Below are 12,868 nucleotides of genomic sequence, written 5' to 3' on the forward strand. Positions count from 1 at the left end.
GGCCCAGGTGGGGTCGGTGCATGGGCGCCTCCCCCATCCGTGGTTCCCGCCAGCCGCGGCCTCGCCAAGTCGGCTGCCGAAACCACGCGCCAGCGCCCTTCCACTCCCCCGCCCGTCGTGACCACACGACTGAGCCAGCCTCCAGGTCTAGAAGCTCCTGCCACCCAGTCTGGTGGCAACCAGACTGGGAGATCGGCCCGAGCTCCCTGGGCTTCTACGCAACCAGCACCGAGTAGGCGCGTGCTGTGTGCTTGGGGAGCCAGGGGAGAGTTGGGACACCTCTCCTGCAGTCCTCTTCCCAGCCAAGCCCCTCTCGATCCCCCCCCCAGCCCAGCCTTGCCCTCCCGGGCTTGAGGTTGCAGCGCAGAGGCGTCTCCCTGAGTAAGGTTGCAAACCTAGACTCGACTCTAGCCCATCCTCAGCCTCAGCCTAAGCTTTGCCGAGCTGGAGCGTCCACTTCCTCATCCACCGCCTGGCACATCGAAGCTGATGTGCCTCGGGCTGGCGCGGAGGCCAAAAACCTGGTGCTGGGCTGGGCAGAGCTGCGCCCTCTGGGCCTTGTCTGTGGCAGCGGGACTATAAGGGGCTCCTCCGGATTCTGTTTGAAGTCAATTCCCAGAACATCAGATACTGTCAGTCAAAGATAAATACAAGAACACATTCCTCTGCCTAGGACAATTTACCCATGGCTCGGAATCAGCTGGACTGGGTTCTGCCTCCTGGAACAGGCAGCAAGGGGCAGAGGCTGTAATTCCTCTCCCAGCCTGGCACGGCTGGGTCAGGAGGCCCCACTCCACGATAATAATTCTGTCTTCCCTTCCTGAGGATGCAAAACTGAACTCGGAATCTCTATGTTCCCCATCTCCCACATACCTGGCATAAACAATGATCAAAGCATACTTGTGGAATATGTTCTCCATTCATTCCAGGAGTATTTACTGAGCATCTGCTGTGTGCCTGGCCCAGTGATAGGGCCTTTGGGAAACCTTGTTCATAACAATAATTAGCATCGTTTAATTTTCAAAGATCTGGGCCAGACACCATGCTTAATTTTTTTTTGAGATATTAGTCACATACCATAAAATTACCATTTTAAACTGTATAAATCAGTGGTTTATAGCATATTCACAGGGACTGCGCATGATTTTAAATTCTCAAAATAATTTATAAGTGAGATATTACTACTTTTAATGGGAAAAACTGCAGTTACTTTGCACCAACCGAATATTATCTACATTTAATAAGTAAGGAAGCCAGTGCCCAGAGAGGCTAAGTAACTTACTCATCATCACCCAGCTGGGGACTGGCATAGTGAGAATGTGAAATAAGGCCGTTGAGACCAAAGCCTGACTCTGAGCAAGAGGCTTCACTGTCTCTTAGGATAGGGCCAGACAATGGAAAGTCATCCATGAAATGAGGCCTGTTGGGAAAGGCAACAATAGGGAGCCATTGCAAGTTGTTGAGCAAGTGAGTAGTAAGATGGAAGTTCTACCCAGTAACCTTGCAAAGTGACAGCATTTGGAGTAGGAGCCCCAGGGTCTCTTTCTAGAAAAATGTAGACACTTGTCTGTGTCACTCCATTCCCTTTCAGTCATTGCACTTTCACTGCTGGCTATTTGGCAAAAAAGAAAGAAAGAAAGAAAGATATGTAAGTATATGACACATGCTGTGTGCTAGGTGCAGTCCTAGGCTCAGCGAATAAAAAGGCAAAAAGGACACAGTATCTATCCCCAAAGAGTTCCCAGGCTACTGGGGGCCCCAGGACATGAAGAGGGAGAAACCACAATGCAGCATGAGGAATGCTGTTGAGGTAGGTAGAAAGTGCTGTGGGAGGCTAGGCACAGTGGCTCATGCCTGTAATCCCAGTACTTTGGGAGGCTGAGGCGAATGGATCACTTGAGGTGAGGAGTTTGAGACCAGCCTGGCCAACATGGTGAAACCCCGTCTCTACCAAAAATACAAAAAAATTAGCCGAGTATGTGGCAGGTGCCTGTAATCCCAGCTACTTGGGAGGCTGAGGCAGGGGAATTGCTTGAACCTGGGAGGCAGAGGTTGCAGTGAGCCTAGATTGCATCACTGCACTCCAGCCTAGGTGACAGAGCGAGACTTCATCTCAAAAAAAAAATATGTGCTCTGGGAACAGAGAAGAGTGACCAATGGTTCTGCCCCAGGAATGGGAAGATGGGAGGGTCAGGGTCGGGGGAAAATGCAAAAAGGAAGTGATGCTGAGATGGACATTGACGTCTTAGAAGTTTGTTTCCCCTAGAAGCAGACCCTGAGACAAAGATTTGTATGTGAGTCGTACATTTGGGAGGTGTCTTGGTCTGTTCCTGCTGCTATAACAAAATAGTTTAGAATCATAAATATTATTTGTATAATAATAGAAATGTATTTCTCACACTTCTGGAGGCTGAGAAGTTCAAGATCAAGGTGCTGGCAGGTATGGCGTCTGGTGAGGGCCAGGTCTCTGCTTCCAAGATGGTCCTTGTTGCTGTGTCCTCCAGAGGGGCAAACACTTCCTCACATGGTGGAAGGCAGAATATGGCAAAAAGGGGCCTAGCTCAGGGATAATGCTTTTAATAAGGGCATTAATCCATTCATGAGGGCAGAGGTGAGACGGGGAAGGGAAGGTAGACAATAAAAGGTGCTTTATCAAGCCAGTCATCGCTATAGGCAACTAGGGTATAGTCCTGCTGCAGAACTCTGGGAGACTGTAGAACACACTTCAAACTTAGGCTGCAGAGGGGTGAGGATGCTGGGATATGTTTATACCAACTTCTGCCAGTCATTGGCTCAGTGGCTGAGGGCTGCTTCTGGAGGATATTAATTTCCTGGCACTTCTGGCCTAACCAGCACAGAGAGGCAATGCAGGTTCCAGAAGTCAGAGAAAGCCTCAGGCAAAGAAATGCAGTCTGGCGTGGGACTGGAGCACACTGAAGTGGGAAAAGTTAGGGGCTGCGGTGGGCACTGGCAACGCAGCGGCTGCTGCAGATGATGAACTTCTGCCTGGAGGACAAGGCTGTGCAGGCATTCCTGGCAGGGGACCAGCATGAGGAAGGGCCAGAGATCTGTGATTGGGGGCTGGAGTGTGGCTGAAGCACAGGGTCAGGGTTGGTGGAGGTAGAATATGAGGCTAGGAGGTGAGGGGCCATGACGCAAGGTCACAACCTCCGCTGGGCACAGAGCCTTTTCAGCAGGGGACACTGGAGGAGGGGCGGTCTGAAAGACACCCTGCCGCTGTGTGGCCAACCAGAACATAAAACTTACTGATCAGGAGCTGGGCACGGAGGCTCACGTCTGTAATCCCAGCACTTTGGGAGGCTGAGGCAGATGGATCACCTGAGGTCAGGGGTTTGAGACCAGCCTGGCCAATATGACAAAACCCTGTCCCTATTAAAAATACAAAAAATTTAGCCTGGCATGGTGGTGCATGCCTGTAATCCCAGCTACTTAGGAGGCTGAGGCAGGGGAATTGCTTGAACCTGGGAAGTGGAGGTTGCAGTGAGCTGAGATCACGCCAGTAGTGTACTCTAGCCTGGGAGACAGAGTGAAACTCTGCCTCAAGAAAAAACAAAACAAAACAAAACTTACTGATCAGGCCCAGGGGAGAAATGCTCCCAGCTCTTGCTCAAATGAATTGCTGATGGTTCAAAAGCAGCTCCACAGATGTTGCCATTGGAGGAGTTGTTTCTTCTTTGAGAGATATGATAGTGCCGAGTAACCCTGGTCACTTGTGATGTCCAGGCAGGCCAGTGCGTGGGCTGGCAGGTGCTGCAGACGTGCCGTCTGTGCCTGGCAGCCAGATTAGAAACAAGCATGGCCCCGGCCCACCCGCCACGTAACTACCGCTCGTCCCTCTGATTAAGAACGTCAAGCACGGAATGGGCCATGCCCAGAAGATCTGGAATAATCAGCATCAGCGTTTTGCCTTTGCCATCCAAGACTGCAAACATGCTCTCATCTGACCTAATCCACGGTGTTAATGACGGCAGAGCAATTTTGAGAGGCAACTCACAGCATTGATAAGGAGAGGAAAAGCACCACCGGGCTTAGGGGGCAGAGCTCCTCACAGAAGAGACAGCTGCTGTCCCCTCACCCCTCCCGAAGCACTACTTGTAAATGCTGCCCTCCTCTCCCCTGTTTGAGGCTGGGGATGGTGGGAGAAAAGGGCACAGAAGAGCAGAAGCGGGGTTGTGCAGGGGACAGGAAAGTGGGGCTGCCCATGCTGCACCTAGAACAAACTAGAAAAAGGCATTCTTTACTCTGGGTAAATGCAACGTTGAGTCAGGCAGGGCACACAGTTTGCTGGGCAGAACGTGGGCTGGATTGAGCCCCCACTGACGCCCTCGGTTGGGTGCCCTTGTGCCCTAAACACCCTGCACCACTATTCATGGTAGCCCCAGGGAGAGAAGGAAAGACAGGGCATGGCGGGAACTGAAACCATCATCGCACTAGAGAGGCAGCGGAGATGCAGTGTCTGATTCCACCCATTAATAGAAATCCTAGAAGGGGCTTGGTTGGAGACCATCCAGGTTAAACTCTTTCTTTTACTGAAAAGCTTAAAGAAGGTGAGTGATGGACTCAAGGTCATCCGACTCTTCCCTTGATAAGAAACTCCATGAATAACAGCGAGGCCAGGTTACAAAGAGCAATGAGGACCTGTCTCCGAAGGTGTGGCAAGAGGCCAACCACGGGGCTCTCCATGTCTCCAGTCCCTCATTCCTGCTGGAAGGGTGGCAGCCTCCCTGCTTAATGACCCACCATCCCAACCAGAGCCCATGCAGCCCCTCCCTTCTGCCTCTCCCCATGTCACAGTGTCAGCTAGCTCAGTCCATGTTCTATCTGGGCAAGAAGCCCCATGGTCCTCCTGCGGCCAGCCCAGTAGCCCTTTCTGCACCCAGGATCCACCCCTCCACCCTGCCTGGCCCTGGCATCTGTCTGCAACCTGGTGGGCACTAGCTCCCTGCTCACTTCTCTTGGCCTCCTCTTCCTTCCAGCCACTCCTGCTTTTCCAAGTGAGGGAGGCCCCCGTGCTTACAATCTAGAGACCAGAACCTTCACAGCAACCAGGGTATCCACTTAGAACCAAAGTCAGGTCGTGTCGCTCCTCTGCTTAAGACCCTCCCCTGGCTCCCATCTCATTCTGCGGAAAAAGGGCGTGCTGGACTTTGGACTCTGCTTGTGACCTGACTTCATCTCCTCTTTCTCCCTGACACTGACTCTATTCCAGCCACATTGGCCCCTCACTGGCCCTGCAGGCACCTGCCTCAGGGCCTTTCTATTTGCTACTCCCTCAGCCTGGACCACTCTCCCCTGGGTTGCTCAGGCCCCTCAGGTCTCTGCCTCAATGCCCTCTCTTTGAAGAGGCTTTCCTGGCCACACTGCCCAACACAGTACCGTGTTGCTCTCATTTCCCTTACGCACCTTTATTTTTTTTTATAGCGTGATCCTTGTCTGTTTCCCCCACTAGGATAGAAGCTTTCTGCAGGCAAGGACTTTGTCTTGTTCACTGTTGCATCCCAAGCTCCTAGGGCAGGGCCTGACACATGGTAGGTGCCCAGTTTGTGAGGTGACTATGTCCAAGTCCACTGTTGGCTTCCAAAATAGTGACTCCTTCATGAGGACCCCTGGTGACCACGTGTCAGTCTCAGACAGGGCTTGAATCTCCCCTACCACACACGTCTTATCTATCTCCCCACCCCCAAACATTTATTCAGCATCTGTCATGAATTCAGCTGTTTACTTGTTGTTTAACAACTATCACATTGTGACCAACACCACAGAGAAGGGAAGGGATTCTTATGTGTTTACTAAGGACCCACCATGCAATAAGCATGTAAGAATTTAACATCCATCACACATTTATTTTTTATTTTAAAAATGTATTTATTTATTGAGATGGAGTCTTGCTCTGTCGCCCAGACTACAGTGCAGTGGCATGATCTCAGCTCACTACAACCTACGCCTCCCAGGTTCAAGCAATTCTCTTGCCTCAGCCTCCCGAGTAGCTGGGACTATAGGCGCCCGCCACCACGCCCGGCTAATTTTTTGTACTTTTAGTAGAGACGGGGTTTCACCATGTTAGCCAGGATGGTCTCGATCTCCTGACCTCGTGATCCACCCGCACTGGCCTCTCAAAGTGCTGGAATTACAGGCATGAGCCACCGCACTCAACCTTATTTTTTAAATTAAATTTAATGTTTTAAAGACAAGATCTCACTGTGTTGCCCAGGTTGGTCTTAAACTCCTGGCCTCAAGCAATCCTCCTACTTCGGCCTCCCAAAGTGCTGGGATTACAGGTGTGAGTCACTGCGCCTGGCCTCCATCACATATTTAATCCTGACAATAAGCTCATTGTCCCACTTAACAAAACTGTGCTCCTCTGTACCATGTGCTGTGCATAGTTCACCATGAGGGAGAGAGAGATGAGGGAGACACAGTCTCCTCAGAAGCTCGGTCCAGTGGGGTTACAGCGTGAATTTTGAGTTTATGTTCTAGGAAATCTGTAGGAGAATAATAGGCATTACTTGCTCCATCTTTTCAGATAAGGACACTAAGGCCCAAAGTAGTTCAGTAATTTAATTTGCCCGAGCTCACACAGGTCAGCGGCAGAGACAGGGTGCAAACCTAGAACCATGTGTGTCCAAAGCTGCTGTCTTTGCTCCTTAGGGCAGTGCCTCTGCTCCCTGGCCTGGCTCAGGGGCCTGTCCAGAAGCCTCAGCCTCTGCCATGGCCCAGGCCCAGATCTGAGCCCCTCACACGTCTGCAGGGCCTAGCCCAGTGCCACAGTATCTATGCCCAGGCTGTGACCCTTCCACTCTTCACTATGTCCAAGTGTAGACATCCCAGTCTGTAACCTCCCCCACCCCCAACCTCATACACATTTAACCCAGTATTTAGCTTAATATTGTCAGTCATGGGATTAGAGGCCTCCGTCCTGCAAAGGACTTTAAAGATAATCCAACTCGCCTAGATTTTACAGATCTGGGAACTGAGGTCTAGAGAAGGAAAGAAATTCAATCAACATTGTTTGTTTGGTTAATAAGCAGCAATTAGAGCCAAGAGCTCATAGACACCCTGATTGGAATCAGTCTCCTGGATCCTTTCTTCCTTCACCTCAGCTCCTTCAAAGGGGGATGGGTTGCCTTGATTTTCTGTTGATTGATAAGCAGAGATGTGCCATCTGTGCCATTTGGCACAAGGAAGACCAAAGTGACCTTTCATTGCCCCACCCTCACTACCAGGTATATCCAATTGGAACCAGTCCCATATGGTTGCCCCTGGGCCTTTCTTCCTGCCATTTCCTCTCTGCCCGGCCCAAATCCTATCCATGTTTCAAGTACCATCTCTTCCAAGAAGCTAGCCTGGATTCTCCCAGTCTAACCAAGTTTCTTTTTCCACTGAACACCCAAACTCTTCACTTGTGGTGGACCTGTTTTCCCTTTCTCCCTTGGCAGGGGATGTGCCCTGAAGGCAGGGACTGGGCCTTCTTACCCTGGTACTCCACAGCCTGGCCTTTCCCAGCCTCAGCCTCAGCCTCCTTCTCTTTCTTTGTGCTGGGTTTAATTTCATTTAAGTACATTACCCCCATAGCCAGCCAGTCTACTCTTAGGCCTCCTGAACTCTCTCTCTCCATTCAATGTAAACTCATTTCCTCTTGTTTGAGCATCTTGGGAAATGGAAAATGAGTCCTCACATTTCTTCAGATGCTTAAAAGCAAACTAGGTCCCACCCTGAAGTCTCAGCCTCCCAACACTTGATGTCCTCCCGATTGGCATCAAGGGCGGAGACGGAGCAGCTGATTTTCTCTCTTGCTCCAGCGGCTGTGAGGGTCTTCGGCTCAAGCTGCAGGACGCCGCCCCTCCCTCCCTCAGGCCATGTGTGTGGGAGGGGAAGGGAACTGACATTTCACTCCAGCCTTTAGATTCTTTGTCACCACTGCTCCTTGGAAACTGCCTCCCCTCGCTGTACCTGTCCCGGGCAGCCTGAGAAGCCACTGAGGGTGAAACACTTTTTTTCTTTTAAGCTTTAAATTCATTTTCATGCCAAGCTGCTTGTATTTTCCTGCCTGGCTGCCGAAGGTAACTGAAACGTGCACAAAATGCCACAAGCCTGGCTTTGTGCAGAAGCTTAAGTCCCAGTGGCCCTGCCCCCAGGGCTCGCCTGCTCGCATCTCCAGCAGTCCTCCCAGATTTCCTTGGGTTTTATTAGCTCTGACCCTACCCTGGGAGAGGAACTCATCAGACACACTTCACATCTTGCTTCCTCCACCTCTGGCTAAGAACCGTTGCCCCAATGACGGGAAGTATTTTTTCCCCAGTTCTCTGATAATTCTGTCAGGAGCCTGGGTGAGGCTCAGGTGTCAGGCTCGGGAGCTGCTGCTGACAGCTCCTCGGAGATAACTGGCCTGCTGAGGCGGGGGCCAGCGGGGGAGTTTGCAACAGAGTGCCGGGTTCTCTGGTCTCTTCCTCCAGCTTAAAAATGGGATTAATAATATAACCATACTACCATTCCTTCCAGAGTTGGCATGAGATTCCGATGAGATGAGGATGTGCTGGGAGCTCTCTGGGAGAAAACTACCATTATAAAATCATAGAGGTTTAAACTAGATGCAGTTAGAATGAGAGTCTGGGCCTCTCATTCTACAGATGGAAAAACTAAGGCTTGGGAAAGGAAGTTACCAAAGTCAGACAGTAACTAGTCGTGGCTTGAAAACTAGTTTCCATATTTTTTCAGCTGGAGTGAGAAGGGGAAAAAGAATGGTAGGGAAACCATCCCTGTGTGAAGTGAGAGTGCAATAGAGGGAGAGAATAGACTCCTAGCTCAGCCCTGCCAAGGCCCAGCCAACTAAGGCGGTGCTTTCATCTATGAAATGGACTCATCTATGAGAGGGGCATTGTGATGCTGTGTCCACAGCTCTTCAGAGAGGATTAATGGGATAATATGTATAAAGTACCTGGCACCTCGTTGAGTTCCCCAAACACAAATTCCTTCCCTTCTCTTATTTGATCTTAAACAGCAACACAAATGCTTTCAAAAAGGGAAGCACAGGCTGGGCACAGTGACTCACGCCTGTAATCCCAGCACTTTGGGAGGCCGAGGTGGGCGGATCACGAGGTCAGGAGATTGAGACCATCCTGGCTAACACAGTGAAACCCCTTCTCTACTAAAAATACAAAAAATTAGCCGGGCGTGGTGGTGGGCGCCTGTAATCCCAGCTACTTGGGAGGCTAAGGCAGGAGAATGGCGTGAACCCGGGAGGCAGAGCTGGCAGTGAGCCGAGATCGCGCCACTGCACTCCAGCCTGGGCCACAGAGCGAGACTTTGTCTCAAAAAAAAAAAAAGGGAAGCACAAAGGAAACATTTCCTTCAGAGCCGAATGTTGCCCCCAAAATCATGAACTTTGAACTCCCTTTCCTTTGAGGGCCTTTCTTATACAGTGAATGTGAAATTGCCACTTGTTCCCGTCAGTGTAATGAGGAAGTAGAAATATGACTTCTCCCTCCTCTCCACTTCCATTTCTGCTGTACAAGAGCTTCCTCACAGGTATGCAGGGCAGCAGCTCTTAATGGAGTTGTGGCCAGATCCTCACGGAGAGGAAAGTGATTTCTATGAGATTAGCTGAGTGGTGAGGATAATACAGTTGTGGTCCAATAAACATCCTGATGAAGGTCATTTGTGTGCCCTCCCTCCTGCTGCGTCTCCACAGGCCTGGTTCAGGCTCTGCTTGGAAGGAGCGTGGAGACAGCTAAGGCTAGGGCCAGCCAGCCAGCTTGGACTGGGGACACTGTAGGATGGAGAAGTCAGTTGAACACCCCCAGCCTGTAAGGCAAGAGATTCAGGTTTTAACCTCTGCCCTGCCACCAAATTACTCTTTTCCTGCACCTCATCTTCCTCCTCTGTATGTCAAAGGTGGAGATCATAGGAAAAGAGCAGAACTTGGAATCCAACTTCCCCATATTCAAGCCCCAATCCTGCCTTTTATTAGCTTTGCAAGGTCCAGCCCTTTATTCCATCCATTCAGTCTGCACAAGGCTTTGTGCTACTTGCCTTTGGTCTTCAGTTTGCTCATCCAGGAATTGGGCATAATGATATCAACTTCGGGAGGCTGGTTTGGGGGATTGAGAGAAAAATACGTACAAGGAGCATCCACAGACCATGAAACACAGAAGGGACAATAACTTTTTGCTCTCCTCTAAGGTTCCTTTTCATTGACTTTCTCTGATTCTATGAAAATATTTACTGGTGGTGGATGTACAAGAGGAGCTCCAAAATTACTTGTTGACTGAATGAATTCAACTGTAAAGCAGAATAATAAGCAGCCAAGAGGGAACTAGCCCTTTAGAAGGTACGCTATAGAACCAGCACCCAGTCACAGGACTCAGCCACCCTTTCCATGCACAGAGGGCTCCTCCATCCAGTCCTGTAGACAATAAAGAAGGTTGGCCGGCCTGTGCCAACGGAGCACGTTTACAGGCTCATTCTGTGCCAGGCGGACATCTCAACTCTACCCTCTGGCAATCTGATCAGTTGCTGGCTTTCCACAACCAAGAAATAGCAGGCATGTCTTAGTAACTCATGAAAGGCTTCCGCAGGCTTCTGCCTTTTGAAAAAGCTGCAAGGCTAAACTATATTCACAGTGGCCTCTAGTGGCAAATTTCCAAAATAGCATGTTAAATGGAAACTTGGCAGCTGGAGGAATCTTCTCAGAATGACCTAGATTCCCAAACTGGGGGCTAGTTCAAATCTTCCCTTAATGAATGAGCACTCCAAGTTCCAGAGGTAAAGTGATTCATCCAAGGTCACAAAAAGCCCTCACAGCCCTCTGTCCATAAACCTTGCCCACAACTGGCAAGGTTGTGGTTTCAGATGCAATTAAGTATCTTGAGTTATCCGTTTGGAAGGACAATCGGGAACCCAATTCCCAAATCAGGCCAAGCCAACCTTAGGGTGAGACCCTAACATGTTTTCTTCCCACTTTGCTTCTCTCATCTTTAAGAGTGTTGCTGGAAGATTCCCCTATCTTGGCATTTACCTAGAAAGTAGTAACTCACTCTTTAGGCGACAGGACTCTGAGACCACGAAGTGCTTCTTTGTAGGCAGTAAACTCCACCGCTTTAACGTGCTTTTCAATGCTCCCTCCTCCACATGTAGCAAGAATGTGGCGCCAAAAGGGGCCCCAGTGACGGCTCTGACTGGCTCGAGGATCTGGGGGTAGCAATCGTGTTTGTGTGGGGAACGCTATTTTGACATATTCTGGAGACACAATCCAAAAATACATCAGGCTGAGGACTTCCAGAGAGCTCAGTGGAAAGGCTTGGCTGCCATACCAGCTGAAGCCTGGGTTTGGAGAGTTGGGGTACAGTGATTTCTATAAGAGGATCTCAATCTTTTTCTGATGGAGAACATTTTATTTGATGCATTCAGCAATAACCTCAAAGCACTACAAAGGTGTTGAGAAGACTCACAGAGGGGAGTAAGAGAAGGTCCTTGTTCTCAGAGGTGGGAGGGACAGACTGTGAGGTGAGAGGCTGAGACAGGTCAGGCTGTGGACATGTCGAGCTGAAGAGGCAGGAGAGGTGTGTGGTGGCTTCAAGGGCCACTGGTAATAACAACTAGCATTTTGGGGGTGTTTTCTAAATGCCAGTTCCTGTTCTAAATACCTGTTCTAGCTCATTTAATCTTCACAATAGCCCTTGAGGTGTGGCCCATTATTCTCATTTTATAGTGGAAGAAACTAAAACACAGAGAAATTAAGAAACTTAAGTCCATGCTGCTGGTAAGTGGTGGAGCTGGGATCTGAACCCCAACAGTCAAGTTCCAGAGCTCTTTCCCTCAATGTCATCATTGTTGATGCTCTTTTCCCTGCATTTTCTGTGATGTCTACTGACCACACAATCTTACCCACCCTGGTGTCCACACAGGGTATCTCAGTGCCACATACCAGGGTCTGAAGTCCATGTTGTACTGTCGTGGGAAAAGAACACTTTCATAAAGCTCAATCCTGGTAGCCAAAGCCAGCAGCTGTTGAAGCTCATCCTGTGCCTTGAACCTCTTCACTCTTCCAAGATCACCAGGATGAGGTGGAGAGCTCTGCTCCAAGAGGCAGAAGATTGGCTCATGGTCCTGACTGCCCTTGCTCTTAGGAAAATCATGTTGGACATGGGTGACCTCTAGGACCTCACTACTCAAAGGGTAGTGTCTGGACCGGCAGTCACCATCTCCTGGGAGCTGGCGAGAACTGCAGACTCTGGCTGAGTGCTGAGTCAGAAGCTGCTTCCTAACAGACTCCCTCAGTGATTCCTGCATGTAGTCAAGTGTGAGAAGCCCTGGGCTAGGGCCCTTGGACCATATTCTTTATAGTCTGAGTGCCAGGCTTCTCTTATCCATCATCCCAGGGGCGCCTGTTTGAAAGCCTTTTCCACTGGTTTATCTACTTCCAACTTTACGCCTTCTCCAAATGTCTAGAATCTCTTTCTCTTCCCACATGAGAAGCAGCAGAGAGCTGTATCTCTCCTGTGCCTTGATGAGCCCTCGGTGGTCCTCCATACCCATCTTTGATCATCTCTATACAAGTTTTAAACTTACCCTTGCTTTCTCCTGATAAGCTATCCTCACTCTGACGAGATGTAACAAAAATGAGCTATCCCTAGTACACCCCACTTTTATGAGACCTGTCTCAATGGTACTAATCCTGACAGGATGTAAACACTCATATGACCAAAGAATTAAGCAGGATTCCTTTTAGACAAGCTTCCCTTATAAGGAAACAGGAACTTCTACAACTCTGGCTAACTGGCAGAACCACAAATTGTGAAGCAATTCAAGCTTCGCTCTTTGAGGTCATATCCTCGATGAAAACTGGTCC

The sequence above is a fragment of the Trachypithecus francoisi genome, unplaced genomic scaffold (genome assembly GCF_009764315.1).
Source record: "Trachypithecus francoisi isolate TF-2019V2 unplaced genomic scaffold, Tfra_2.0 Lachesis_group10, whole genome shotgun sequence".
In the NCBI taxonomy this organism is placed as follows: domain Eukaryota; kingdom Metazoa; phylum Chordata; class Mammalia; order Primates; family Cercopithecidae; genus Trachypithecus; species Trachypithecus francoisi.